This window comes from Vigna umbellata, chromosome 1 (genome assembly GCF_029865625.1).
Source record: "Vigna umbellata cultivar VRB3 chromosome 1, Vumbellata_1.0, whole genome shotgun sequence".
Lineage (NCBI taxonomy): Eukaryota > Viridiplantae > Streptophyta > Magnoliopsida > Fabales > Fabaceae > Vigna > Vigna umbellata.
Window position 1 is genome coordinate 55,333,011 of NC_142165.1, and position 14,430 is coordinate 55,347,440.

General features: G+C 30.9%; 1 long non-coding RNA gene across 1 annotated transcript; it reads right to left on the reverse strand.

The window, feature by feature from the left end:
* Positions 1-614: 614 nt before the first annotated feature.
* On the reverse strand, positions 615-1,223 carry LOC124840649 (uncharacterized). Its single transcript, XR_007029062.2, has 2 exons — positions 1,174-1,223; positions 615-1,050 (listed from the first exon to the last, which is right to left on the reverse strand). It is a non-coding gene; the product is annotated as an uncharacterized LOC124840649 (long non-coding RNA).
* Between the last annotated feature and the right edge of the window lie 13,207 nt (positions 1,224-14,430).

Consider the following 14,430-nt stretch of genomic DNA (forward strand, 5'->3'; position numbering starts at 1 on the left):
CTGCCACTGTCCGCTATTAGCCATCTGAAGAGCCACTCATAATATGGGTTTCTGGCAGCGTTTTCAAAAAAAAAAGGGGGAAAGAAGAGAATCAAGTTGCTGGACTTCACCTGAGTCTGCCTCCCATTCACCTGGCTCCCACTCACGTTCAACACCCTGCCTCCCACTCACCTCTGCTTCCCACTCACCTTCGACACCCTGGCTCCCCAATAATAAAATGTGAATGCATGATGGATACCAGGAAAACATCATGGTATATCTATAGTTGAAAATTTCTGCTACAAAAATGATTCTAAGACCTCATTTATTAGATTAATTTTTGCTGCAACAGGACTATAATACGAGTGTTGATCCATGAAACAAAGAATTCAAAGAGTGCCTGACAATCATTAATCAACTAGCACTGGCTCAGTTTTTTTCAGCCTATTTTGAAGCACTTTGAACAACTTGTTAAATGGTAGGTGTAGTTTTCAAAACTCTGATCAATAATATGATATTCAGAGAGCAATAATTCAAATCATCAATAACAAAAGAAATTTTTATGGAAATATAAGAAATTGAGCACACAATATTGGTAGAGTTCCTTACAAAAAGTTCACAATAAAACTACTTACTAAGCATGAGGGCCAACGTCAATACAAAACATTAATAAATTCGATAGGACTTGAGTTCCAAACTTGATTTATTGGTACAATTCAGAGAAAAATTAAATAAATTAAATAATAAGCCAAGTGAACAAACAAAGCCAATATCCTGGGATCAGTGACTGACTAATAAATTTAAACAAGTTAACAACAACATGGTAACACTGACTGCCTCATGGTTGTTTTGAGGATGAAGAAGCAATATCCTTTTGCCTTTTTTTGAAGCGGGAGTATTGCCGAATCTTTCGCAGCAGAAACAGAACGAGTGCAACAAGAGAGACAACACCACATGAAAGATATAGGCCCCAAAAGCTAATCAAGTGAAGCTGATAAGGCTTGGAGTTGCTTGTCCTTTCTTCAGGACAACCCATTTTACAGAACCACCTCTCCTGTATCCTATGACGACCTTGAGAAAGAAAAAGAAAACAGAAACTATTAGACTTTGGAGTAAGTTGTTTCATTACGATTTTTCTTAAACAGGGTTAAGAGGCTGAACTTGAAAAACAACAAAATAACATGGATTTTCAACCCCTCTTTTTCGTCCACCGAACAGTCCACACTCCGGCGATGCTCCGGCGGCACTCCGGCACAGGGACGGAAGGAGGTGGGACGAAGCGAGACCTTGAACGCGCCCCTACTTCGCTGGGCCGGACGGAACACGATTCCGTCTTCGCTTCGTTGGCCAACTTCGGAGCTGCGGCGGCCGTGAATCGATAACGGTCGTGAATCGGTACCGGCGACCGTGAATCGGTACCCTTCAACGTTGTCCGGCGGGCACTCCGGCAAGCACTTCGTCGGACCACTCTCTCTCTCGAACTCCCTTTCTCCAACTCTCTCGGCCTCTCTCTCTAGGTCACAGTCTCCCTCTCAACCTTCGCGCTTCTCTCTCAACAATTCTTCCAAAATCAATTTCAAATTTGAAACGCAGATCTTGAAAACCCTGCACACCCCCTTTCCACGTCAGATTTCATTTTCATTTTGATTTTCCACGTGGACCAATCCCATTTAGACACCTGTCCCGTGTCTAAATGTTGTCAAAAGAGGTTGTTCAAGTATCATTTTCCTTTATTTTATAATTCATCTACCTATATCTTTAAGCTAATTTTTAACATTAAGATTTGTTTTCCTTTGTAAAAACGTTTATTCTAATTCTATATGTTAAATTATAATATACATTTTTCTAAGAAAAAATTTACCTGACCTATTTATTTTAATATTTCATTCTCAATATAAAAAATACTCTTTTAAAAGAAAATTGCATTATCTATTTTTGAATTAAAAAAATGCAAACAGATTGTTTCTTTCATTCTTTTTAATAATTTCCATAACGATCATCAATAAAAAAGCTGCCATTAGGACAGAAAATATTTAATGACTTTTTTGAATAAGCATGAGAACGCTTGTCCTAATAAAAATACTTGTAATAAAACAAAATTCGACTTCACCTAGTGATGTGTTGTAAATTTGTTAATAGTTGCATTTAATAATGTGTATTTTATATTTCTATAACATTCAATAATTTCACATCGAAATTTAAATATATTTTTTCTTTTAAAACACTTTTTAATAATAAAATTGTAACCGTTTCACACTAAAAATGAACAATATATTTAAAAATATTAAAAAGTTTATTTGTTTTTTCTTTCGTTCCAAAATATTAATTAGTTTATTATTTTTTTTTCCGTTTCTAGATTTTCTCAAAATCATATTCAAGTCAAAGATTTCTTTGCTTTATATATAAATAATACATAAACATAAAGTTTTTATCTTTTTCTCTTATTTGATTGTGTTTTCTTTTTGCCTTCTCAATATCCATCTATCCTAGAATCTATGATATCTTTGTTATCTTCACAAGATTTTCGCATGTCATATCTTTTCATTGTCTACTTATCTACCTTTGATCATCCGAGTTGCACCAACTATGACAGTTTTTCTTAGTTGTTGGTGTGATTGATCAATTGGATCAATCTTTGAACCCTTCTAGCCTCTTTGACTTACACCTTAGGGAAAATTCAGGTCTTACTCTTATTTCTCATATTTTAAATGAAAATAATTATTCTTCTTGAAGCAAGAACATGAAAAGGGTTCTTCACCAAGAATAAGCTCAAGTTTATAGATTAAGGTATCAAGAAGCATCAAAGAACCAATCACTTGTTTGATGTCTGAGAACGGTGGAACATGATGGTTCTTTCTTGATTATCAAAACTCTTTCTCCACAAATTGCAGTAAGTGTTTATGTAGAAAATACTAAAGATTTATGGGATGAGCTAAAAGAAAAGTTCTCCAAAGGAGATTACTTCAAGATTTCAAATTTGTTTCAAGACATTCACTCGAAACAAGGTGAAAGGAATGTAACCCAATTTTTAAAAAGTTTCTAAAAGGCCTGAATGACACTTAAAACACCATGAGAACACAAATTATTTTAATGGAACCCTTCCAAGCTTCAAATGGATCTTTTCCCTCATCATGTAACAAGAAAGGTAAGAAAGACAAGTAATTAACATCATCAATCAGAATACAAAAACACAATTTTGGCCAACACTGTTGATAAACAAAATCATTGGAAGCAAGAACAAAGATGAAGGTCTCAAGGACCTGGTACTAGCTCGTGTGGTCAAGAAAGAGGAAGTGGAAGAATTCTCAATTATGGGAAACAATCCTCCAATTGCCATAAAATGAACCATATTGCGGATGAATGTTACTCCACACATAGTTATCCACCATGGTATAACAACAACAATAATCACAACAATTAAGACAGAAGGGAACAAAATAACTAGAGTTATGCTAATGTTTCCAAAGGGCATTATGCTTCTATAGAGCCCAAACCATCCAATAAGCCAAAACTCAATATTTCAGTTCCTTCACTCCAAAATAGATACAAAAATGGTTAAAGATGTTAGAAAACAGGGACAACTCTTCTTACTCACACAACGTCAATCAAGTTCAATAAAATACACTAGGAGACAAACAATGTATTTTTTCCAAGATTATAGACATAAGGACCTCTAATCATGTGACTCATGAGAAAAAATATCTATCTCATCTTTATCTTTTATCTTTAGTTAGTTTGTTATTATATCTTATTTGTATTTTAAGTTTAGTCCATATTTTTTCTATTATAAATAGAAAACTCTATCTGTATATTCAACACAAAGAAGATTAATCACATACATAATTTTCAGTCTATTAAAAAAAGTATATTTTGTCATAAAATTAAACTCATATCTATCAAATTACCAAATGATTCTTTTGTTACTGTATAATAACAACATGTAGAGATCATTCAATTTTCCAAAAATTTTATTATTTTTAGTGTCTTATGCATCCTGATTTTTTCCTTAACTTCATAAGCTAAATCACATTAAATCATGACGTTTTAAATACTATCCTTTTAGTAGAAAAAAATATAAATTTTTAAAAATTATTATGAGGGCGAAAGTTTGAATTTTTAAATAAGTTTAAGATTTATCATAATAAGTTATAATTTTTAAAATCATTATATGAGTTAAAATTTTAATTATCAAGAAAATTTAACACCTAACATAATATTATATAATTTTAATCTTTAGAATTTTCGTATGAGTAAAATTTTTATTATTAAACAAAATTAAGAAAGGCATGATAATTTAATGATCTATACTTGGAAAAAAATATTAATAAAAGAGACTTGTACACTAACTTCATAACCAATGAAGGCGAATGAGTTATATACATGTTATCTATGACAAAGATACACATAGATATATCATGTATGCATCCAATCAAGTTATTTTAGAAAGCGTATACAACAAGAACATGTATATATTTACTTTTACCTTAACACATAATGATATATATTAGACAAATTTAATAATTACCATTTATTTTTAAATTTTGATATTTCAAACCGTAAATTTGTTTGTTGATGAAGCTGCTGGGCAGAGGAAATTAAAATCCCACAAAAACAGTTCAGACATTTCATTTACTTAATGGGAGTGCAGGTAAAACATTGGGGGTGCAGGAAGCAATAGCGGAAAACAGATCTTTTCTAATATCTCGATCATTGGGCTATAAGTAATTAAAATGGACAATTAATTTCCTTTTCCTCTTATAGCTTTACAAATAACTTATGAGGAAATTTTTCAATTAAATTTATCATATTTTGAATAATCATTATTGAAGTTCAAAACTATAAAGCTAAAAGAAAAATACTGATATCTTTCACTGATGATAATAAATTAAAAAGGAATACATGTTTACTACTTAAAAGATATTAATAAATTAATGATTACTTGATCTTGAAACATAAAGGAATTGAAATATAAAAAAATTAATTAAGTAGTACGTACATTATAAATTAAACTTCTTAAAATATTTTTTATTAAAAAATTGTGTTTTATTGAATACTCAAAATATTTTTTTATTTTTGTTTAAGTATTCTAATATTGGATTTACTATGAGCATAATGAAGTGATTATTATTTTTTGTTTTCTCATATTTAATTTCCTTCAATTTGTAATTTATTTCAATTCTTTAATAGACTAGTTCTTAAAGAAAGATAACCTGTGTCATTAAAGAAACAAATTAATTGACGAGTTTGAGGCAAAATTATATAAAAATAACAATCATATCTTCCTAATAACTACAAAAATCACATGAAAAAATATTAAGACAAAAAATAAATAAAAATTAAACACTTAATAAAACAAAATATTTTAATAGAATATCAATTAAATCAAATATAAATAAGTAACAGTATAATAATGAAACTAATTTAGTTTTAATGAAACTTAATTTAAAATGGTATGAAGCGTTCTTTTAAATAGTTCAATTATAAATACAATTTAAAGTGCTTTAGTTTATTTTAATAAAAAATGGTTCAGTTTAAACAAGTTATTTTGTACACTCTAAACTAGTGTTTATAGTTTGATACATATAAAAGTTTTCAAAGATAATTTTGAACCACTATAAATAACACATTTTTCTTATAAATATTGATTTATTTCCAATTCCACATGAAATATTAGAAAAAGAAAATTCATATATTCAGCTAAATTTATTAACATGTCTTAACGATATTATATATATATATATATATATATATATATATATATATATATATATATATATATATATATATATATTTGGTAGAAATGCTGTAGAAGTTGGTGTTGAACATTGACTCTTATTAATGGAATAGTAGTTTCTTTGATTTGCCTAATTCAATAACTAATTATAATTTTGGCTAAATCCTAACTAAATTCTATCAACTTTCTCTTCTTGCTAACTAAATTACTGTTCCTATGCATATGAAGTTAGTTGGATGTGGGTGAAAGATTATTTAAAAGAAATATATTTTTTGTAAATTGATCAAGTGAATTTATTTCTCTGTATACTTGTCAGAATTTTTATGATTGCTGTTAGATTTAAATAACATCAATTGCGATCGACTTAAGAAGCATCTATGAATTTTTTTTCAAATATTTATTGTTATAAATCTCACTAATTTTCGGTAATTATACACAATCATGTCAATGATATAATCACAAAGAAAAAATAAATAGTAACATTCTCTGATATGCATTTTTTAAACAATATTAGTTAAATTGGTAAATACTAAATTTGAAACTTCACATAGTATTTAATATTTTATCATCTATAAATTTTAATAATTTTTAACAGATAATAATAATCATGTATATTATAAAAATATGCTGATAACCTCATCCAAAGCAGAAAACTGTGACAGCCGCCTAATGCACGGATAAACTCCGCCCCACCTGCTATATATTAATTCATTCTTTCTTATTCCCCAATGTATAGGATAATTCAAGTGAAAAATAAAACTAATAATAATAAACCATAAAATCTTATTTTGGTGATCAACCTTACAAGATATATGTGTAATTTTTTTTTAAACAGTTATAAATTATCTATCAACTTTATTAATATATGATTTGTGTTTTAGATTTATAATTCTCACATATATTAAAATATTTGATGACTTGTAGATTATATTTAATAATCTGATTGTTATTTTTTTTCAGTGGACCTTCTAAATAGTATGTTGATATTGAATTCTTAGTAAATTTATAATTAATTATTGTAATATATGATTCTCTAGTCAACTTAGATAAAATAGTAGTCAAAAATATTAATAAAATCATTCATTGATCAAGTAACTATACTATATAAAATTAACGGTCACATTTAAACAATGATTAGACTTAACAAAAATTAATTTATGTAAAAAATTATTAACACTAACTAATCATGATTAGATAGTTAGTAATTCAAATTTCACTTTCAAAATCTATAGATACTAGTTTAAGGTAAAGAGGTAGGTGATTGGATTTACTACGCATTAACTATTGAATTCATTGAGTCTTTACTAACTTTGGTATCAAAGTACCTTTTCTTTGTAAAAAACTTTCTAATTTGATTGAACAATGTGAAGAACAAACTTCAAGATACTCAGGACTTAATGTTTACAGATAACCTCGACTCCATAACCGAAACAATTATAAAAAAATCAGAGATATAGTGATAAATGTAGAACATTAAATTATTCTTAAATAATGACTAATATTAGTAAAACAAAATAATTAACCACTATAGTTACTAATTTAAATACCAAATATAATGAAAATAGTTTCTATCATAAATAAAATATTTTAAAAAAATGGTCTCTAATATTAACTATTAAGGTTTTAGTTATTAAAATTAGAAATAAATTTCGTTAGTAACTAAAACTTTGACCACTGATGTTAATGACAAATTTCGATGATGAATTCCTAATCAATTATAGTTTTTTATTTATAATAGAAACTATTTTAGTTTTCAATTATTTTTTTTACAAATTGGTATCTAAATTGGTTAACTAATTTTTTTATTATTGAAATTAATCATTATTTAATATTTTTTTAATTAACTTAAGTTATTGTAACTTTTAACAAATTAGTTTAGTTCTGTTCTCAAGTTTAATTATTCCAAGATGTGAAATTTATTGTCATAGAAGTTGTGAACTTAACCAAATAGAAGATTATATCACATCTTGGAATTATAATAAAAAAAACAAAAATTAATACAATTTTGATTCCTAATATTCATGTTATTGTATTTAAATTTGTGCTTCCTTAATCTCATCAAATAATAATAAAATAAGGTCTCTTAATTTGCTATCCAAATTTAGTTTTAGTTTATTCATATCAAATACTCCTTGTTAAATTATAAGGGATAAAGTAAGAAAAATATATTATTATTTCTTATTAAATTAAAAAAGTGAAGTAAAAAACATACATTAATGCGGTTTTGGTGTTTTAACTTGTGTAATATGCTTTAGTTTTGAAGAAACTAAAACATATAATAACACGATTATATTTTTGAAAATTTTGTGAATTTATAGGTTCTGGTTGAAAAGAATCAAAGTCATTTATCTTTTTTTGATGTTAATTAATAGAGAATCGAGGTTGAAAGGTGCACTTAAATTTTCAAAATGTCTCAAAAATTGTGTTTTTTTTAACCAAGATCAGATATATCTCACCCAAGATCGAATACAACTCGACTAGGGTCGACAAAACTTGGCCAAGGTCGATTACATATCTTTTTTTACTTTGTTTTTTTTTTTCTACACAGGTCATATGGTTTGGTTATTTCACCAACAGATGTCATATCTACTTTTTGCTTTGGTTTCCCAAGCAACCAAGGCCAAAATATTGATTAAAATTTCAAAATTGTCACTGTTTTTTTGAATAAGACATACAGTTTCTGTTTTTTGAACAATCGATGTCATATCTTGATAGAGAAATATCTCCTGAAACATATATGAGAAGAACTTAAGGAAGAACATTTGCAATTCAAAAGATCTATGACAAGGTCTAATATCAAAACATGTCTCCTTGAATCGTATAATGTTCCATGAAGGAGGGAATTTAGAGAACATGAAGATCATAAGCACAATTGAAGAATAATTTAGGAAATTAATTAAAATTGTAATTTTATTTTAATTGCAAACAATTTGTTTCTGTTTTAATTTTTTAAGTTATTTTTGGACCCGATGTCTTTGAGCTTTCTTTTTGGATTTCTGAGGTGTCTATATATAAGGGCATCAAATACATATGTAGACACTTTTGAGTCATAATATATGCATTTGAATTTTTGAGAGAGGATTCTCTTAGTTCTTGGATTAGAACTTTGATTCTTTTCAAAGATTAACATCTTTGTGATGAATCTCCACTTGACTTATCAATATGCTAGATTGTGGCGTCCATCTCTGTCTTGTTATGCATTCTTCTTTGATTTATTTTTGTTGTGCCCCTTGAAGAGTCAAATTTAGAAAAGATCGTACTTTTTTTTGGACAAGGTCGTAGCATCTGGGATCTAGAGCAAGGTTTTGGCTTGAATATCCTTTTTTTATCTTATTTTTCTATCATATGTTGCACTATTGTTTATGAATCTTAATCTATTAAATTATATTTCGTCTTTTTTCTAGAGTCTTTGCGTTGTCTCATTTAACTCTTTTGGTAGTTCTATAATTTTCTAATTTTATTATTTTGTGTCTTTTAAAAATTCCCACTAGTGCAATGAAGGGAAATGACACCGGTTAATTTCGCTTATACGCACCGGTTCTGCAACCGAGGCATATACAGACGAGGTAAAAAATGATAAGCTTTATGCCTAGGTTCTGAACCGAGTCAAAAAAATGTGTGCTTATGCCTCAGTTCACTCCACCCGAGGTAGTATAGGGATGGGTGCTTATGCCTCGGTTCAAATCTAACCGAGGCAGTAAAGTGATTTTTTCTTTTTCGTCATCATCAGCTGATATTGCAAGCTCCAAGCAAACATCAAAAGGAATAACTCTTCAATTAATCCCTTTCTGGCGACCTCACTTCAAAAATCGAAATATGCAATAAAAGAAATGTATAAGTAGCAATTATACAAAAGTTATAGCAGAGAATCGAAATTCATGTATGAACATATATACATCTTGAAATCCATCAACCTTTCCACCCAAAGCCTTGTTTTGTCTATGCTCCTCTAACCACTCACTTACAAGACTATCCATTTCCTTGGTAGTGTCTTTCATGGCCTTCTCATGGCGTCCAAAATCAAACCATCTCAACCAAGGACCATCATCTCCCACTGTGAACACCCCGAAAAGACGCATGAACTCCTTCACAGCCTTCACACATCTCCCTGCCTTCTCATCATCCACGGTTCCTAAACTAAAATATCGCTTTCCCAAAACCATTTGAAGAACAACGTTGAATATCAAATGAGAAAACAATTGATGGAACCCTGAACTTCTAACTCCACTAAGGCATAGCCACAATCGAAATCAGAGAACCCAGAGAATCAATCAAACAAAAAACACAATCGAAATCAGAGAACCGCAATCCGCCACGAAAGCTTTCGTCTCCTCGTCGGCCTCGGCCACGACGTCAACCGCCGCTGCGGGGGAGGAAGAGGAGGAAGGGAAGTTGACGTCGCTTTCCCATGGAGCTCGCGTCTTCGGTGTTAAGTCCTCCAGCATCCACGACGTTTCCCAAGCCTCGTTCCCGACGAAGCCTCCCTCTCAGCAACATGATCTGGAGCGGCTTGGCGACGGCGATCTGGAGCGGTGGATCAAGAGCGGCGGAGGCCGGCAGCAACGACGGAGGGCTCGCTGATCTGGAGCGGCTTGACGATGGCAATCTGGAGCAGTGGATCTAGAGAGGCGGAGGCAGCGGAGGCAGCGGCGGCAGACGCAGCAACGACGTGGGCTTGCCGATCTGGAGCGGCTTGGCGATGGCGATCTGGAGCGGTGGATCTAGAGCGACGAAGGCAGCGGCAGAGGACGTACAACGACGGAGGCACGAGGGGAGTGAGAGCACGAGGGGAGTGAGTACGAAGAAGAGAAGAAGAATGAGAGACCACAAACAGAGAGAAGAACTGAAAATGAAGAGTTAATGTGAGAACCGAGTTAGGTGGCAGGAGTTGTATGCCTCGGTTTCGTCTAAAACTGAGTTAGTAGTGCCCTTTAGGCATCGGTTGCTGGGCAACCGAGTTAGTAACTCTTATCAGACCCAACAGCGGTCAGCGGAGCAGGTTTGGACAGAGTTTTATGCCTCGGTTTTACGTAGAACCTAGTTAGTAGCATGCTTTAGGCACCGGTTATGGGACAACCGAAACATATATTTAAGCTATTATTACAACTCTGCCACCGCACTATTATACGCTTCGGGTTCGCTTAAACCGAAGCGTATACTGCGCTTTCTAATCCCATTTTTTTACTAGTGTCCTTAAACTTTTGTCTAGAGTTTTTTATTTTCTTTGACCTCTTGAGTCAAAACTTAGATCTCGTAACGTTTTTTCCATTGTTTGTTCAGTCTTTGCTTAAGCCATTGGAGTTTTCTGCCAAGCATTAAAGGGAAATTGAGTGGAAAAAGACAATGGAGTACTTAAAAAAAGCCTATTTGTGTGATACATGAGTGACATTGAGTGAAACACTTAGATAAGCCGTGATGATTAAAATATATTCTGTTATTTTGTTTTCCTAACCTTTTGGAGGATTTATCATTATTGAACAATGCAACATATTGTCACAGAGACATCCTTTTGGAAGTTGTGTGCTCGTGAGGTCTTGGTGGAGAATGTCAATGCCTTGGTGTCTAGAATTATAAAGTTGAATGATGAAATTTTTAGTATTAATTCCCAAGGGTTAAATCAAGTGCCATAAGATGTTCCAAATGTGAAGGTGTGGGCATGAAAATCATCAGTGTCCTAATTGGAATGAAAGTCCAACACTAGTGCAACTAAAGGATACGACAACAGTTGTTTTGGAGTTATGACAATGGTTGCAAAACTGAGGTATATTCAGGCGAGGTAAAAATGTGAGACTTTTCGCCTTGGTTCAAAAATCGATGCACAAAAGGTTACGATTTTGCCCTAGTTCGAAAACCCCAAAGTAATAAACCAAAAAAAATTTTGGATCTATTGCCTCGGTTTTGGTTCCAACCGAGGCCATAGACCTTTAAAATTAATTAATTAAAGGGTCTATGGCCTTGGTTGGATCTAAAACCGAGGCAATAGTCCCTTTTTCACCTCAATTTTTACCACAATCATTGTCAAAAGTCTCTTTTTTAATAAAATGATCTTTCTAGTTTTATAAACATTCCATATCACATAAATACAGAAACACATTAATAGACCTGCACATAAAAACGAGTATCCACAACCCAGAAATACATTCCTGCATATAACTATTTACTTGTGATTTTTGATTTTGATAGCTATGATTATTATTTTTGAATGACATTTTTTTTACCACTTTTTGAAACTCCTATTTCAGGGGAAAAATTTCAGGAGTCCTTATATTGGGTGAATTTCAAGTTTAAAAATTATTTGGATTCTAGATCTTTCAATGATCCAAACATTCACTCTAGTTAACAGTTTTTGCATTATTATATATAGATTTGGGGTAGGGCACATGGCAGGGCACTGCCACATTCTAGTGTCAGTATTAAGTGTTATTGTCTTGATTTCAATTTTGTCCTTATATTCGTCTCATTGATTTAATTTAGTTCCAATTTTTCTCAAAAAATGGAGCAATATTGTTCTCTCCAAATTAAGACAAAATTTGTTATTTGTATAAAAGTTATATTGATATTTTTATTAAAATTAACTTTTTAGCATATTGCATTATTGTATATTATTAATCTATCATTTGTTAATCATGACTTTAACCACTAAATTTTGATATAAATATTAGTATAACATTTATACAAATATTGAATTCGGTCCCAATTAAAAGAGGACCAAAGTTATTATTTGTATAAATGGTATTAATTTATTTATTTTTATAAAAAAATTAAATAATATTATATTAGTTTTAAATAATGTTTTCTTGTAAATATATATATATATATATATATATATATATTTAATATGTTTTAATATTATAAAAAAACATGGATTAACAAAACATGAATTGATAATAAATAATAATGTAATATGTTAAAAAATTAATTTTAAGAAAAAAAATGGGTTAAATATGTTTTTAGTCCCTAAACTATTGGTCGTTTCTGGTTTTCGTCCCTCTTTCAAAATAAGGTACAATTTGGTCCTCATTCTTTTCGAAACGTTAGTTTTAGTCCTCGGAACTTTGGTTTTAGTCCTCGTTTTGTTGACTAAATGAGGACCAAATTTTTAACGGTGTTAGTTTTTGAGGACTAAAACGAACGTTTCGAAAAGAATGAGGACCAAATTGTACCTTATTTTGAAAGAGGGACGAAAACCAGAAACGGCCAATAGTTTAGGGACTAAAAACATATTTAACCCAAAAAAAATCAATATAACATTTATACAAATAATAAATTTTGCTTTACTTTGGAAATAGACAATATTGCTTCATTTTGAGAAAAATTGGGACTAAATTGAATCAACGAGACAAATATAGAATCTAATATGAAATTGATACAATGACACTTGACACTAACACCGACACATGAGAGTATCCTGCCATGTGAAACTAACAATGCCATGTGTCATACCAGGGGCTTGACATGTGGCTGTTAAGACAATGTCGTCTATAGACAATAAACTGTCTAACATCTCGATGTTTTAAAGTTTAACAAACAACATTTAATGAAATATCATTTAGAGATGTATATCGTCTGAACATTATGCATATCAGAACATTCTTACTAAATGCTTATAAGACAAGTCATGACGTGTCAAGTATAAAAGAATAAACAACATTGGACAAAAACGCGTCTAGTGAAAGAAGCAATAAACGTTGTATCTTATCAATTGTCACTACTTGAAAAAGTTCATACTTACACTAAACACTTACTATATGAAACATGCTTCAACACTCTATCAATGTATAAATCATTAAATGCAGTACGTATTGTACCTTGTCTGCTTTGTTTTTTCTCTTTATTTGTGCAGATATTGACAACACCAAGATATACTCAAAAGCACTGCACGAGGATCAGAAAGACGTGAGATAGAAAGATATTCTTGGAATGTTTTCTAAAAGCTTTATGTCATACCATAGCCGTACAAGCTCTAATTACAAAAGCAATGCTTCTCTTGTCAACAAAGTCAACTATCTCTAAGTAAGGGTCATCTATCGAAGAAAGCTATAAAAGGAAGACTCACACAAGAGAATACAAGAACTTTTGCTATCATTGTATCGTTATGCTTATTCTCTCATAAGCTTACATCGTCTAAGTACATAGAATAAAAGAAAAAGCTTCACAAGTTCTCATATTTCTTTGTATTGCATTTATCCTCTAACAGAGACTTATCATAATATGTACTTGTAAACCAATGTTGTTTGTGTTTGGAAATTTTGAAGAGAAGAAAACATTTGTACTGTTTAGCTTAAGAGAGTTAAAATTTCTCGAAAGTTGTCTAGGGTTGATACTAGGAGTGGTTAGAATACTTGGATATCAGGAGTGACTAAACTCGGACTAGTTAGAATTGACTAGGGGACTAGAAGTAGTCAGAACACTTGGTGTATACCGGAGTGGTTTGTACCCCGTTGTAATCTTAGATAAGATTAGTGGAACCTCTCAAGTTCTTGAAGAAGACTGGACGTAACTCAGGATTGAGTGAACCAATATAAAATACTTGTGTTATTACTTTCTCTATTTAAAACATTTTCTAAATGTTTACTTAACAATAGAAACATCTAACAACTATTGCATATTATGTTAAACCCCTCAATAGTTATTAAGTGTTAGTTTGTGAAAAGTTTTAAAAATATTATTCAATCCCCTTTCTAGTGTTCCCTTGTGAGTTTAGTGACAGTAAAAAG